Below are 17004 nucleotides of genomic sequence, written 5' to 3' on the forward strand. Positions count from 1 at the left end.
CATAACAGTGGATGGGTCTATAACAGTGGATGGGTCTATAACAGTGGATGGTTCTATAACAGTGGATGGTTCTATAACAGTGGATGGGTCTATAACAGTGGATGGGTCTATAACAGTGGATGGGTCTATAACAGTGGATGGTTCTATAACAGTGGATGGGTCCATAACAGTGGATGGGTCTATAACAGTGGATGGGTCTATAACAGTGGATGAGTCCACAACAGTGGATGGGTCCATAACAGTGGATGAGTCCACAACGGTGGATGGGTCCATAACAGTGGATGAGTCCACAACAGTAGATGGGTCCATAACAGTGGATGGGTCCATAACAGTGGATGGGTCCATAACAGTGGATGGGTCCATAACAGTGGATGGGTCTACAACAGTGTATGGTTCTATAACAGTGGATGGGTCTATAACAGGTCTGTAACCTGTCATTATGTTGTATCTCTGTCTCAGGAGTGGAGACAATTTTAGTGGTGGAATATATGTGAAATACATTATAAACTCATCCACCTGTGCCGTTGAAGATAGACAACCAAAGACTCGTCTTAAAGTTTAGTTACCAACAAAGTTGAAGCTTAGCTGTGTCAACAAAAATACATTCAGAGAAAAAATGGAGTATAGTTTTTGTTTTTAAGAACTGGCTATCCCCTTCCCCAAAAGCAATAGATCCATAAAAGTGAGTGGGTATTGTGTGGCACGATACACAATTAGTAAGAAAGGAGCCCTGTTGAATGGGACGAGCCAGTCGGCATAACAATGAGTGTGGCTTTTTTAGGTCTCCCTTTCTGAGTCCCTGAGCATTTTAAGTCACCTGTCAAGCACAGTTCACCTGTGTACTTGAGGCGCTGAGTAGAGTCTCCACTGAACGTCACTTGGTCTCAAGATGTTGTCATCTTGATGCGGCTTTGATCTTTAGGAACAAACAAGCTTTTTAAACGTATTACTTTTCCATCAACAATGGATGGGAAAAGAGGACTATGATCTCATTTATGAAATGAAAAAAAAGACCAAAGATGCTGGAATTGTAATTCATTTCCCTGATCCCTGATGTTTGATGTTAATGACTTTCGCATAATTTGAAATAAATAAACACTTTTTATTATGACATCTGAAATCGACAGATAATGTAAAATAACCAACAGGCCAGCAGGCCATGTTTGAAACTTGAATCAGTAGCAATAGGTCAAAAGAATACATTAGTATGTTCATATCATCAAATCAAATCAAATCAAATTTATTTATATAGCCCTTCGTACATCAGCTGATATCTCAAAGTGCTGTACAGAAACCCAGCCTAAAACCCCAAACAGCAAGCAATGCAGGTGGAGAAGCACGGTGGCTAGGAAAAACTCCCTAGAAAGGCCAATACCTAGGAAGAAACCTAGAGAGGAACCAGGCTATGTGGGGTGGCCAGTCCTCTTCTGGCTGTGCCGGGTGGAGATTATAACAGAACATGGTCAAGATGTTCAATGTTCATAAATGACCAGCATGGTCGAATAATAATAAGGCAGAACAGTTGAAACTAGAGCAGCAGCACAGTCAGGTGGAAGTTGAAACTGGAGCAGCAGCATGGCCAGGTAGACTGGGGACAGCAAGGAGTCATCATGTCAGGTAGTCCTGGGGCATGATCCTAGGGCTCAGGTCAGTTGAAACTGGAACAGCAGCATGGCCAGGTGGACTGGGGACAGCAAGGAGTCATCATGTCAGGTAGTCCTGGGGCATGGTCCTAGGGCTCAGGTCAGTTGAAACTGGAACAGCAGCATGGCCAGGTGGACTGGGGACAGCAAGGAGTCATCATGTCAGGTAGTCCTGGGGCATGGTCCTAGGGCTCAGGTCCTCCGAGAGAGAGAAAGAAAGAGAGAAGGAGAGAATTAGAGAACGCACACTTAGATTCACACAGGACACCGAATAGGACAGGAGAAGTACTCCAGATATAACAACCTGACCCTAGCCCCCCGACACATAAACTAGTGCAGCATAAATACTGGAGGCTGAGACAGATATACAGATATGTATATCAAAGGGTATTAAAAGTGTTCCACCCACATACGTTGTTTTGTCATTTCAAACCAAAAACAGAGATGTGTGTCAATTGGGGAGATGTGATGGCATTTGTGGCATCACATCAATTATAGACACCACCACACAGGGGGATCTTTAATTGTCAATCGTCCTTTAAAGTGTATCTTCAGCACTACAGGTTGAATAGAGCCCTTTGAGTGTATATGTTCAGCAGCACAGGTGGATGGGTTCAGGTGTGGTACCTGACTTAATGAAGCAATTGCTGGGCATGACACTATTTTGGCTACCATGGCTATGCCCCCAAAGGATGACATTGCCCACATCCACAGGACATAAGTGGTCACTGAATTGTTTGAGGTGTGCACAACACCAATGTAAACCATATGCTATCTCAGTCACCAGATCTCAGTCTAATTGAACACCTATGGTAGATTCTGGAGTGGCGGTTGAAATAGCGTTTTCTACCATCAATAAAATACCAAATGATGGAATTTCTTGTGAAAGAATGGTAATGCATCCCTCCAATACATTTTCAGACACTTGTAGGATCTATGCCAAGGTGCATTGAAACTGTTCTGGCTTGTGGTGACCCAACACCCTATTAAGACACTCCATGTTGGTGTTTCCTTATTTTGTCAGTTACCTGTATTTTCCTCCACTAAAATTGCCTCCACTCTTGAGACTCACAGATAAAAAGCAAAACAAAAGCTCAACTGATATTCATTTGTATTTATGAGCCTCGCTGAATTGGTTATGTGTCTGGCGCACTAAGAAGGTGCCATGCTAAAACTCAGAGGTGAAACCTTGCGGCATTGTGTAAGAAGATCGATGATCTGAATACACAATAGCTTCAGACACAATAGCTTTAGACACATTCAGTATGGTCCTTTGGTGGCGGCGAAATTGAAAATGAAAGCACAGATGCTGTCTTAGTACGTTCGGGGATCACTCTTCCTCAAAGAGTTTTAAAAGTGTCACGAAATACCAAAACCATTGAGTATATGCTGCTCAGTGCAGGGAGGGCTGACAACCCCACTTACATAAGGTATCAGTTATGTTTTCTCTCTAAGGTGAGTCAATTCATATCATCGGGGGAAAGCAATTGAAAACAGGTTATGTTATCTTGTCTCCACAGTCCAATGTTAGACAGTGTAATGTGCAGCATTAGTGTGTGCTGGTTCTTTCACACAAATGTACAGGGATTTGTCCTTGAACTAGCAATGAACCAACTATCTAGTTGGCCCAATAATGAAAAGTAGCTATTCCATGTTAAATTATAGAGGGTGTAGGGGTTAACTAGACCCTCAGATAGCCACCTCAACCAAACCAGAAAGGCTGCCTGACTCAGTGCTATCCCAGCAGACAATGCCATGTTTGAAGTTTGCGCAATATCATACAAATATTGATTTTGAGACTTGACATGTAACAGATGAAATTCTTCCCAAATGAAATATTAAACGGCAGGGGAGAATTTGTTCGTTAGAATTTCATGCTAGTTTTATTATTTAAAAGTGGAACAGGAATTTCATTATTCAAGTCAGGAGTGTGTCCCGAAGTTGATGGGTTTTTGAACCCATTGCCAATCTTTGGAAGTCACCCTCAGAGTTTTGTCCACAACGCGTGACAACGGAGGGCCCCCGAGCGAGTTGATTGTCTTCTCTCTCGCTCTCTCTCTCTCTCTCTCTCTCTCTCTCTCCTCTGCATGCTGGGAGTGATTGGTGCATGCTGGGAATTGTTTGAGTGAAGGAGTGCGTGTGTTGTGGAAAGTTAGATATTCACAACTTTCTTTCGGTTTGCTATTTCTTGGTTGCATTTTTTTGGGTGCATGATTAAGGTTATTATTTTTGTTGTGGTAGAATTAAGTATTTTGTTTTTCGTATCAAAATTACCCTGATTTTGGCAGGGATGGCAGCCCGATTGGGGATGCCGTCCCTGTCACTTCGGCACGGCTTTAGGTGTGTTACTGAAGCTGCTGTCACGGTGGAGGAATTTCTGGTCGCCGTAGGAGAGAAGGTAGGCTATGAGAATATTGCTTATGCATCCCGGATGAATAAAGCTGTGGTGGTATTTCTTAAAGAAGAGTGTCTGGTTGATCGTATGGTTGAGCATGGCGTACTTCTTAAAGGAATGTTTATTCAAGTTACGCCGCTTTTTTCCCCGTCAACAAGGGTAACGATTTCAAATGTACCACCGTTTATTCCAAATGAGCTATTGGAGCGCGAGTTATTGCGCTTTGGGAAGTTTGCCAGTTCAATTAAGGTTGTCCCGTTGGGTTGCAAACACCCGGCGTTGAAACAGGTAATGTCATTTCGGCGACAGGTGGTTATGTTTTTGGACTCACCGGAGCAGAGTTTAGTGTTATCGTTTAAAATCAAGTATGACAATAGAATGTATATGGCTTATGCTAGTACGGGTAGTCAACGGTGTTTTGAGTGTGGGGATGTTGGTCATAAGCGACATGCTTGCCCGAAAAGGGAGAAGGCAGAGGGAGGGGCACAGGTGGTCATCGTAACGGCTGGGCCCGCTGATGTAGGTAGAGGTGAGCCGACAGCGGTAGAGCAGCCACAAGCACCTGTTGCTGAGGAACAAGTTATCCGTGTTGAGGGCACGGGGTTGCAACTTGTATTAGAAGGAAATGTTATGCTACAGAAAAGTATTGTTGTAGAAGGTAAGGATGTATCTGAAGAGCCAGTTCCTCAGACTGGTGAGCAGGTGCCCAGTATGAGTGCTGGGGTAAAGGAGGAGGTTCATGTGGAGCTAGGCTCCCAGGGAGTGGAGGAGATGCCCACTACGAGTGCTGGGGTTCATGTAGAGCTAGGCTCCCAGGTAGTGGAGGAGATGATCCTCAACACTGGGGCCCCACAAGGGTGCGTTCCGAGCCCTCCCCTGTACTCCCTGTTCACCCACGACTGCGTGGCCACGCACGCCTCCAACTCAATCATCAAGTTTGCGGACGACACAACAGTGGTAGGCTTGATTACCAACAACGACGAGACGGCCTACAGGGAGGAGGTGAGGGCCCTCGGAGTGTGGTGTCAGGAAAATAACCTCCCACTCAACGTCAACAAAACTAAGGAGATGATTGTGGACTTCAGGAAACAGCAGAGGGAACACCCCCCTATCCACATCGATGGAACAGTAGTGCATCGTGAAGAAGGCACAGCAGCGCCTCTTCAACCTCAGGAGGCTGAAGAAATTCGGCTTGTCACCAAAAGCACTCACAAACTTCTACAGATGCACAATCGAGAGCATCCTGTTGGGCTGTATCACCGCCTGGTACGGCAACTGCTCCGCCCACAACCGTATAGCTCTCCAGAGGGTAGTGAGGTCCGCACAATGCATCACCGGGGGCAAACTACCTGCCCTCCAGGACACCTACAACACCCGATGTCACAGGAAGGCCATAAAGATCATCAAGGACAACAACCACCCGAGCCACTGCCTGTTCACCCCGCTATCATCCAGAAGGCGAGGTCAGTACAGGTGCATCAAAGCTGGGACCGAGAGACTGAAAAACAGCTTCTATCTCAAGGCCATCAGACTGTTAAACAGCCACCACTAACATTGAGTGGCTGCTGCCAACACACTGACTCAACTCCAGCCACTTTAATAATGGGAATTGATGGGAAATGATGTAAAATATATCACTAGCCACTTTAAACAATGCTACCTAATATAATGTTTACATACCCTACATTATTCATCTCATATGTATATGTATATACTGTACTCTATATCATCTACTGCATCTTTATGTAATACATGTATCACTAGCCACTTTAACTATGCCACTTTGTTTACATACACATCTCATATGTATATACTGCACTCAACACCATCTACTGTATCTTGCCTATGCCACTCTTTACCATCACTCATTCATATATCTTTATGTACATATTCTTTATCCCCTTACACTTGTGTCTATAAGATAGTAGTTTTGGAATTGTTAGCTAGATTACTTGTTGGTTATTACCGCATTGTCGGAACTAGAAGCACAAGCATTTCGCTACACTCGCATTAACATCTGCTAACCATGTGTATGTGACAAATAAAATTTGATTTGATTTGATGCCCACTACGAGTAATGAGGTACAGGAGGGTTTTCATGTGGAGCTAGGCTCCCAGGTAGTGTAGGAGATGCCCACTACGAGTAATGAGGTACAGGAGGGTTTTCATGTGGAGCTAAGCTCCCAGGTAGTGGAGGAGATGCCCACTACGAATGCTGGGGTTCATGTGGAGCTAGGCTCCCAGTTAGTGGAGGAGATGCCCACTATGAGTAGTGATGTTCAGGCGGGGCTAGTCTCCCAGGTAGAGGAGGAGATGCTTGGTACGAGTGATGAGGTGCAAATGGGGAGTGTTGAAAGGGATGTGGTAGAGGGGAGTCAGTTGTCTGTGGTCTTAGCTGAGGATCAGGAGAATGATATGGATATCTCTTTAGATATGACAGCTGCTGGTGATGACTCAGTTTATGATCTAGAGGAGGTAAATGAGTTTCTGGGTCAGACTTTTGGGAAATCTGTCAAATTGGCAGATTATTTTGATGTTGATAAATTTGTGAGGTCAGCTGTGATGTTACAGAAGACGGTGGGGTTAGACCAATTGAGTGAGAAGAAGCGGTTTCGCTTGAGGAAATGTATTACTGCTGATGCAGCAGCAAAAGGTGGTGGGAAACGTAGTCAGGTTAAGAGAAGAAAAAAAATAATGAAGATGATCATGCTTCATAGGGTGTCTTTTTTCTCGTTGGTTTCTCTGTGGGCTCTTCTGCTTTTCTTTTTTCTTTTCTATATGGAAGTACTAAGGGGAGGTTCTCTTAATATTAATGGGGGAAGGGACAGGAATAAGAGGGCTTGGGTATTAGAAGTAATAAAACAGAAAAGGCTTAATGTAGTTTTCCTACAGGAGACACATAGTGATGAGGAAAATGAGGTTGACTGGGGTATGTGGTGGGAGGGGCAGCATGTACTCAGTCATGGTACTAATTTCAGTGCTGGGGTGGCAATCTTGTTTTCCTCAGGCTTAGGGGTGACTGTGGTATCTACAACAGAGATTGTCAAGGGTCAGTTTTATTGGTCAAAGTGGATGTTATGTTTTTTTATTTTTTTTAATGTTTATGCTCCTAATGAGGGTACAGAGCGTATTGCTGTTTTTGATCAAATAAAGGAAACCTTAAGACAGTGTGATCAAGAGGGGTGTATGGTTTTAGGGGGTGACTGGAATTGTACAGTGGATTTTACTGTTGATTGCACCACTGAAGAACCTCACCTGCGGTCAGCCACTTGCCTGTCTGGCCTATTAACTGAGTTTGAGCTTTCTGATGTGTGGAGAGTAAGGAATGCAAAAGTTAGGCAGTACACATGGCTAAAAATGAATGAAGGTCGTGTCAGTGCAGCAAGGTTAGACAGGTTGTATGTATCTGAGCAATACTGTAGTAGGGTTGGAAAGTGTGCCATTACTGTGGGATTCTCTGATCATCATATTGTTACTGTTGATATTCACTTGTCCTGTCCACGAAGGTCATCACCTTACTGGTATTTTAATGTTAAATTGTTACATGATGTCATGTTTTGTGACAGGTTTTTGTTGTTTTGGGAAAATGGAGGGTTATAAAGGGGAATTTCGAGTTCTTGAGACAATGGTGGGAGGTTGGGAAGACCCAAATAAGAGTATTTTGTCAACAGTATACTGCTTTGTCTCAAATTGAAGTTAAAGAGACTATCAAGGCCCTGGAACAGGACATCAAGTCTATTGAATTGAAGCTGCTCACTCAGAACGACCCTGGACTAGTCATGAATTTACAGGACAAGAGACATGAACTGAGGTCGTTTCTGCATGAAAGAGTGAAGGGTGCCTTGATTAGGTCTCGTTTCGCTTCCCTCAAGGATATGGATGCTCCTAGTGCTTTTTTTTTAACCTAGGACAGTCGACATTTCAACGTAAACAGATGGTCTGCCTTCGTCTCCCTGATGGGAAGGTGACCATGAATGATATTGAAATGGGTCAACATGCCATGGATTTCTACTCGTCCCTTTATAAGGCGGAGGATTGTGACTCTCTGTGTACTGAACAGCTGTTACATGGTCTTCCTCAATTGGGACCTGAGCAGAGAGTCGCATTGGACGCTGACATTACACTGCAGGAGCTGTCCACAGCAGTTATGCAGCTCTCAACAGGCCGAGCCCCTGGCATCGATGGTTTACCATCTGAGTTTTATAAGCACTTTTGGGGGTCTATTGGGAAGGATTTTTATGAAGTGCCGTGTGAATCTTTTCATGAGGGTTCTCTTCCTGTATCCTGTCAACGTGCGGAGCTTTCACTGTTGCCAAAAAAGGGGGATTTGTCTCTCATAAAAAATTGGAGACCTGTTGCTTTGCTGTGCGCAGAATACAAAATTGTTTCTAAATGTCTCTCAAACAGGTTGAAAGAGTATCTGGGAGTGTTGATCCACAAGGACCAGTCCTACTGTGTACATGATCGTTCTATTGTTGACAACTTGTTTATGATAAGAGATGTTTTAGACATTTGTAAACTGTCTGATGTAAATGTGGGTTTACTTTCGTTGGATCAGGAGAAGGCTTTTGATCGTGTGGACCATCAGTACTTGTTTAAAACAATGAAAGCCTTTGGGTTTGGGGATGTTTTTCTGTCTTGGGTGAATTTACTGTATGCTGGAGCCTCGTGTATGGTGAAGGTGGGTGGTGGTTTAAGTTGCCCCATCCCTGTCCAAAGGGGCATCAGGCAGGGATGCCCAATTTCAGGGCAGTTATATAGCCTGGCGATTGAACCAATGCTTTGTTTTTTAAGAGCGAAGCTTACTGGTTTCTCTGTGCCAGGTGTAATGAAGGGTCCCACGATAGCACTGTCAGCGTATGCAGATGACGTGATAGTTTTTATTACAGGGGGTGAGGATGTTAAGGTTCTCTCAAACACTTTAAAGGAGTATGAGGGGGCCTCCTCAGCTAGAGTCAATTGGGGAAAGAGTGAAGCGCTGTGGGCAGGTCAGCTTCAGATGGGGTCCACTCCAATAATCTTAGCTAATAATCTTGCTGCTTCTACCCTGTGGCACAGACTAATGATTTTACAGCCACCAAAGGGTCTGATATAGGAGCTTCAGAGGACCCTTGTCAATTTCTTCTGGTCTGGACAACACTGGATTAAAGCTGCAGCCCTGTACCTGCCACTGCACGAGGGTGGGCAAGGCCTGGTGGACATTTCCTCTAGGATCACGGCTTTCCGGCTCCAAGCAGCCCAGAGATTGTTGTACAGAGACTGGGTTGAAACAGCCTACATATTGATGAGGAGAGCGGGTTGTTTGGGCTTAGACAGGCATCTTGTCCTCTTAAAGCTGGAGGGGGGTGATTTGACTGGCCTGACTCCATTTTATGAGTCTGTTATGCAGGCTTGGAGAGTCTTTGTCAAGTCCCGTAAGGCCTGCACGCCACCAGGGATGTGGCTTTTTGAAGAGCCTCTTTTTCACAACATCCAGTCCCGTGTTCTGGGTTCAGCTAGCCTACGTTCATGCCTGTTAGGCGTGGGGTGTACCAAGCTGGGTCATCTGATGCGGAGCAGGAGCAGATCGTTGGAGGAGCTGGGAGAAAGAGCGGGGATCCGATCATCTCGCCTACTGAGGAAGGTCGTCGATGAGGTCTGCGACTCCTTGCCAGTGCTTCATCTGCAGTATGTGACTGACACTTCCAATTCTGATCGGTGGAAGGAGGGTCTGGATTATGTGTTCCCTGCACTGATTGTTAGTGCTGCGATGGGGGCATTTGAAGAGGACGTTGGGATGCTGCTTTCCTTCGATACCCGGAGCTGGGGGAGTTCAAGGAGGTGGGAAAGAAGGCCATGTACAGAATATGTGTAAAGGCGTCCCATGCCTCTTCCCTGGAAGGGGTAAAATCGACGAGGTGGGCGGATGTGCTTGTTCCAGGTGCCTCTCCAAAAGGATGTTGGCGATCATTATATAAACTGCCTATTGATAAGAGGACAGCTGACCTCCAATGGAGGATAATACATGGAGCTATAGCCACCAACATGCATCTGGTACACCTGGATCCTACTGTTGGAGAGGGGTGTCCATTCTGTGCTGAGTCTGAATCTCTGGCACATCTGTTTTTACTGTGTCCCAGGTTGGTTGGAATTATTGAACTGATCACTGATTGGTTCTCAACATTGGGAGAGATTTTCTCTTCCCAACTGTATATATTTGGGCCAAAGTACAGGTTCAGTCAAAAGGGTGTAGTTGTGTTGCTGAATTTTGTGTTAGGGGCAGCAAAATTAGCGATATGGAAGACCCGAAAGAACAGCATTCGGGGACAGGGGTCTGGGGTCTGTGGAGGGAATGTTGGCAGCGAGACTAAGGGTTGAGTTTACCTATTATAAACTTGTCAACAATATCGATCTGTTTTTGAGTATATGGGGTATTCAGAGGCTGTTGTATGTAGTTACTGTGGAGGAGGAATTGGAGTTGTGTTTTTAATTGATGTGTAACTGTGGTTTTGTAACTGTGGTTTTGTATGAGTATTTACTGTGTGGCCCCCAGACCCCAAAAAATAGTATTTAAAACTCAAACTATCTCTCTCTCTCTCTCTCTCTGTCTCTCTCTCTCTCTCTCTCACACACTCTCTCCCTCTCTCTCTCTCTCTTTCTCTCTCTCTCACTCTCAAAGACATACATGACAGAATATTACAAACAAAAGTTTATGCATGTGCCTTGCATACCCTTATCTTTTAATGGTTATTGCTAATCCAAATATCTACAGTATGATCAATATAATGACATTGACAATAAGCTCATTATCTACCTAACGGATTCTCCATATCTACCTTATTTATCTATTTTCTAAATCACTGCAGTGAAGCTGGACCTTCTGCTCACCCATGCTCCTCCATGAACCTGGTATCATGAGGTCATAGATTTGCTTTCAGGCTTAGCCAATTATATTACCTTCATAAATTAAAGTTAAACTAGAACGTAGCGTATTTTCTTTTTGCTTTAGATGGAGCTCATGTCCAAATGCGTAAGTGCAGATGATTTTTCATACTAAAGTTTACCTAGATATGGGTACGATGATACATTTTCAGCCTTTGAATTACAGCAAATAGCCTCCGGGTTTGTTGTGCTAACTGATGAAAAACGCCTGCATATCTGACAGCTCCCTTTTGACGAGAGGTAGATAATGCATAGTTTTTGTATAATCTGATGAGCGTGTGAAATCATCAATAAGTAAATGAGTTATTCCCTTGTTTAAAAAAAAATATTATACAATTAATGTTTCATTACTCATCTTACGTGATTTTGTGAATTTATTTATGCTAAACTCTGAGAGATATTGTTCAAATATTGTGGACAGCAGTACGTCTCCTCAGATTCTTCAGTCCGTAGTAGGACCCTAGAAGGAATACTAAATACAGTATGTTGTTGTTATAGGCTAACACTCATATCACATTTTTCATTAATATAATCTCTAATGTTAAATGTACAAGCTTACTCCCACTTGAAGAGTCAAAAGGTTTCTGAGCTAATTTAAGGGGATTTGATATCAAACCGATCCTCTTATGATAGTCTACAGAGGTTGATGTCTATTCTCTTGAGCTTTTCATCTAGCTAAGTGCCTCTGTTTATGTAATAGGCTTCAGGCTGGCTATGAGGGGTGGTAGATTTAATAAATTGATTATTATTACAATATGCATAAGCCACCCCTGTAATGGCTTCCTGTCCTCTTCCGGTCCCTGTGGGATGTAAGACAATGGAAAGCTGTCCTCTAGCCTGTGTGTTGTTAGCAGAGGAAAATAACCCGAAGTAAGAGGCAATAGATGCTTATGGAGGTTGTTTTCCTCTACGTTATGCTCAATGGGAGACACAAGATGATGATATTGCAGATTTCAAGCAAGACCACACCATTGCACATCACATGACATCACTGCAATACCACAGTGGGCCTATATTAATATGTATTTGGATTAATCAAATCAAATCAAAGTCTATTTGTCATGTGCACCGAATACAACAGCTGTAGACCTTACAGCAAAATGCTTACTTACAGGCTCTAACCAATAGTGCAAGAAAGGTATTAGGTGAACAATAGGTAAGTAAAGAAAACACTAGCGAGGCTATATACAGTAGCGAGGCTGTAGAAGTAGCGAGGCAACATACAGACAGCAGTTAGTCAGGCTGATTGAGGTAATATGTACCTGTAGACATGGATAAAGTGACTATGCATATATGATGAATAGAGAGTAGCAGTAGCATAAAGAGGTGATGGTGGGTGGCGGGGCACAATGCAGATCGCCCGGTTAGCCAAAGTGCGTGAGCACTGGTTGGTCGGGTCAATTGAGGTAGTATGTACATATGTACATGAATGTATAGTTAAAGTGACTGTGCACACATGATAACAGAGAGTAGCAGCAGCGTAAAAGAGGGGTTGGGGGGTGGAGGGGGCTCACAATGCAAATAGTCCGGGTAGCCATTTGATTACCTGTTCAGGAATCTTATGGCTTGGGGGTAAAAACAGTTGAGAAGCCTTTTTGTCCTAGACTTGGCACTCCATACCGCTTGCCATGCAGTAGTAGATAGAACAGTCTATGACTGGGATGGCTAGGATCTTTGACAATTTTTAGGGCTTTCCTCTGACACCGCCTGGTGTAGAGGTCCTGGATGGCAGACAGCTTAGCCCCAGTGATGTACTGGGCCGTACGCACTACCCTCTGTAGTGCCTTGCGTTCGGAGGCCGAGCAATTGTTGTACCAGGCAGTGATGCAAAGAGTCAGGATGCTCTCAGCTGTAGAACCTTTTGAGGATCTCAGGACCCATGCACAAATCCTTGTAGTTTCTTTTGGGGGAATTGGCTTTGTCGTGCCCTCTTCATGACAGTCTTGGTCTGGTTGGACCATGCTAGTTTGTTGGTGGAAACCAAGGAACTTGAAGCTCTCAACATGCTCCACTACAGCCCTGTCGATGAGAATGGGGGCTTACGCGGTCCTCCTTTGCCTGCAGTCCACAATCATCTCCTTAGTCTTGGTTACGTTGATGGAGAGTTGTTAACGTTGTTATTCTGGCACCAGGTATCTGACCTCCCTATAGGCTGTCTTGTCATTGTCGGTGATCAGGCCTACCACTGTTGTGTCGTCTGCAAACTTAATGATGGTTTGGGAACCGTGCCTGGGCACGCAGTCGTGGGTGAACAGGGAGTACAGGAAGGGACTGAGCACGCACCCCTGGGGGGCTCCAGTGTTGAGGATCAGCGTGGCAGATGTGTTGCTACCTACCCTCACCACCTGGGGGTGGCCAGTCAGGAAGTACAGGATCCAGTTGTAGAGGGAGGTGTTTAGTCCCAGGATCCTTAGCTTAGTGATGAGCTTTGAGGGTACTGTGGTGTTGAACGCTGAGCTGTAGTCAATGAATAGCATTCTCACATAAGTGTTCCTTTTGTCCAGGTGGGGAAGGGCAGTGTGGATTGCAATAGAGATTGCATCATCTGTGGATCTGTTTGGGCGTTATGCAAATTGGAGTGGGTCTAGGGTTTCTGGGATAATGGTGTTGATGTGAGCCATTACCAGCCTTTCAAAGCACGACATGACTATGGACGTGAGTGCTACGGGTCTGTAGTCATTTAGGCAGGTTGCCTTTGTATTCTTGGTCACAGGGACTATGGGGGTCTGCTTGAAACATGTTGGTATTACAGACTCAATCAGGGACATGTTGAAAATGTCAGTGAAGACACCTGCCAGTTGGTCAGCACATGCCCGAAGCACATCAAATCAAATCAAATCAAATGTATTTATATAGCACTTCTTACATCAGCTGATATCTCAAAGTGCTGTACAGAAACCCAGCCTAAAACCCCAAACAGCAAGCAATGCAGGTGTAGAAGCATGGTGGCTAGGAAAAACTCCCTAGAAAGGCCAAAACCTAGGATGAAACCTAGAGAGGAACCAGGCTATGAGGGGTGGCCAGTCCTCTTCTGGCTGTGCCGGGTGGAGTTTATAACAGAACATGGCCAAGATGTTCAAATGTTCATAAATGACCAGCATGGTCAAATAATAATAATCACAGAAGTTGTCGAGGGTGCAGCAAGTCAGCACCTCAGGAGTAAATGTCAGTTGGCTTTTCATAGCCGATCATTAAGCGTATCTCTACCGCTCCTGCTGTCTCTAGAGAGTTGAAAACAGCAGGTCTGGGACAGGTAGCACGTCCGGTGAACAGGTCAGGGTTCCATAGCCATAGGCAGAACAGTTGATATTGGAGCAGCAGCACGACCAGGTGGACTGGAGACAACAAGGAGTCATCATACCAGGTAGTCCTGAGGCATGGTCCTAGGGCTCAGGTCCTCCGAGAGAGAGAAAGAGAGAATTAGAGAGCATACTTAAATTCACACAGGACACCGGATAAGACAGGAGAAGTACTCCAGATATAACAGACTGACCCTAGCCCCCCGACACATAAACTATTGCAGCATAACTACTGGAGGCTGAGACATGAGGGGTCAGGAGACACTGTGGCCCCATCCGATGATACCCCCGGACACGGCCAAACACGCAGGATATAACCCCATCCACTTTGCCAAAGCACAGCCCCCAAACCTGTAGAGGGATATCTTCAACCACCAACTTACCATCCTGAGACAAGGCCGAGTATAGCCCACAAAGATCTCCGCCATGGCACAACCCAAGGGGGGGCACCAACCCAGACAGGAAGATCACGTCAGTGACTCAACCCACTCAAGTGACGCACCCCTCCTAGTGACGGCATGGAAGAGCACCAGTAAGCCAGTGACTCAGCCCCTGTAAGAGGGTTAGTGGCAGAGAATCCCCGTGGAGAGAGGGGAACCGGCCAGGCAGACACAACATGGGCGGTTCGTTGCTCCAGAGCCTTTCTGTTCACCTTCACACTCCTGGGCCAGACTACACTCAATCATAGGACCCACTGAGGAGATGAGTCTTTCATAAAGACTTAAAGGTTGAGTCAGAGTCTGCGTCTCTCACATGGGTAGCCAGACCATTCCATAAAAATGGAGCTCCACAGGAGAAAGCCCTGCCTCCAGCTGTTTGCTTAGAAATTCTAGGGACAATTAGGAGGCCTGTGTACGTGTAGGTATGTACGGCAGGACCAAATCAGAAAGATAGGTAGGAGCAAGCTCATGTATTTCTTTGTAGGTTAGCAGTAAAACCTTGAAATCAGCCCTTGCCTTAACAGGAAGCCAGTGTAGGGAGGCTAGCACTGGAGTAATATGATCACATTTTTTGGTTCTAGTCAGGATTCTAGCAGCTGTATTTAGCACTAACTGAAGTTCATTTAGTGCTTTATCTGGGTAGCCGGAAAGTAGAGCATTGCAGTAGTCTAACCTAGAAGTAACAAAAGCATGGATACATTTTTCTGCATTATTTTTGGACAGAGAGTTTCTGATTTTTGCAATGTTACATAGATGGAAAAATGCTGTCCTTGAAACAGTCTTGATATGTTCGTCAAAAGAGAGATCAGGGTCCAGAGTAACGCCGAGGTCCTTCACAGTTTTATTTGAGACGACTGTACAACCATCGAGATGAATTGTCAGATTCAAAGGAAGAACTCTTTGTTTCTTGGGACCAAGAACAAGCATCTCTATTTTGTCCTAGTTTAAAAGTAGAAAGTTGACAGAAATCCACTTCCTTATGTCTGAAACACAGGCTTCTAGCGAGGGCAATTTTGGGGCTTCACCATCTTTCATTGAAATGTACAGCTGTGTGTCATCCGCATAGCAGTGAAAGTTAACATTATGCCGATAGTTTTTTATATTTTCTGGGTCAAGGTTTGGCTTTTTCAAGAGAGGCTTTATTACTGCCACTTTTAGTGAAATTGGTACACATCCGGTGGATAGAGAGCCGTTTATTATGTTCAACATAGGAGGGCCAAGCACAGGAAGCAGCTCTTTCAGTAGTTTAGTTGGAATAGGGTCCAGTATGCAGCTTGAAGGTTTAGAGGCCATGAATATTTTCATCATTGTGCCAAGAGATATAGTACTAAAATACTTGAGTGTCTCTCTTGATCCTAGGTCCTGGCAGAGTTGTACAGACTCAGGACAACTGAGCTTTGGAGGAATACACATATTTAAAGAGGAGTCTGTAAATTGCTTTCTAATGATCATGTACTTTTCCTTAAAGAAGTTCATGAATTTATTACTGCTGAAGGGAAAGCCATCCTCTCTTGGGGAATGCTGCTTTTTAGTTAGCTTTGCAACAGTGTCAAAAATAAATTTCGGATTCTTCTTATTTTCCTCAATTAAGTTGGAAAAATAGGATAATCGAGCTGCATTGAAGGCTCTTCGATACTGCATGGTACTGTCATTCTTGCTTCAGAGCTTGGGTATTTTCAGTATACCAGGGAGCTAGTTTCTTATGACAAATGTTTTTAGTTTTTAGGGGTGCAACAGCATCTATGGTACTGCGCAAGGTCAAATTGAGTTCCTCAGTTAAGTGGTTAACTGGTTTTTGTCCTCTGATGTCCTTGGGTAGGCAGACTCTTCCAGAGTCTGGAAGGGCATCAAGGAATCTTTGGGTTGTCTGAGAATGTATAGCACGACTTTTGATGACCCTTGGTTGGGGTCTGAGTAGATTATTTGTTGCCATTACAAACGTAATAAAATGGTGGTCCGATAGTCCAGGATTATGAGGAAAAACATTAAGATCCACAACATTTATTCCATGGGACAAAACTAGGTCCAGAGTATGACTGTGAGTAGGTCCAGAGACATGTTTGACAAAACCCACTGAGTTGATGATGGTTCCCAATGCCTTTTGGAGTGGGTCTAGGTCCGATAAGAATAAGATAAGAATTCAGGGAACTCAGTGAGGAACGCTGTGTATGGCCCAGGAGGCCTGTAAACAGTAGCTATAAAAAGTGATTGAGTAGGCTGCATAGATTTCATGACTAGAAGCTCAAAAGACGAAAACATATATATTTTTTTGTAAATTGAAATTTGCTATCGTAAATGTTAGCAAC

The sequence above is a fragment of the Oncorhynchus kisutch genome, linkage group LG1 (genome assembly GCF_002021735.2).
Source record: "Oncorhynchus kisutch isolate 150728-3 linkage group LG1, Okis_V2, whole genome shotgun sequence".
Taxonomy (NCBI): Eukaryota; Metazoa; Chordata; class Actinopteri; order Salmoniformes; family Salmonidae; genus Oncorhynchus; species Oncorhynchus kisutch.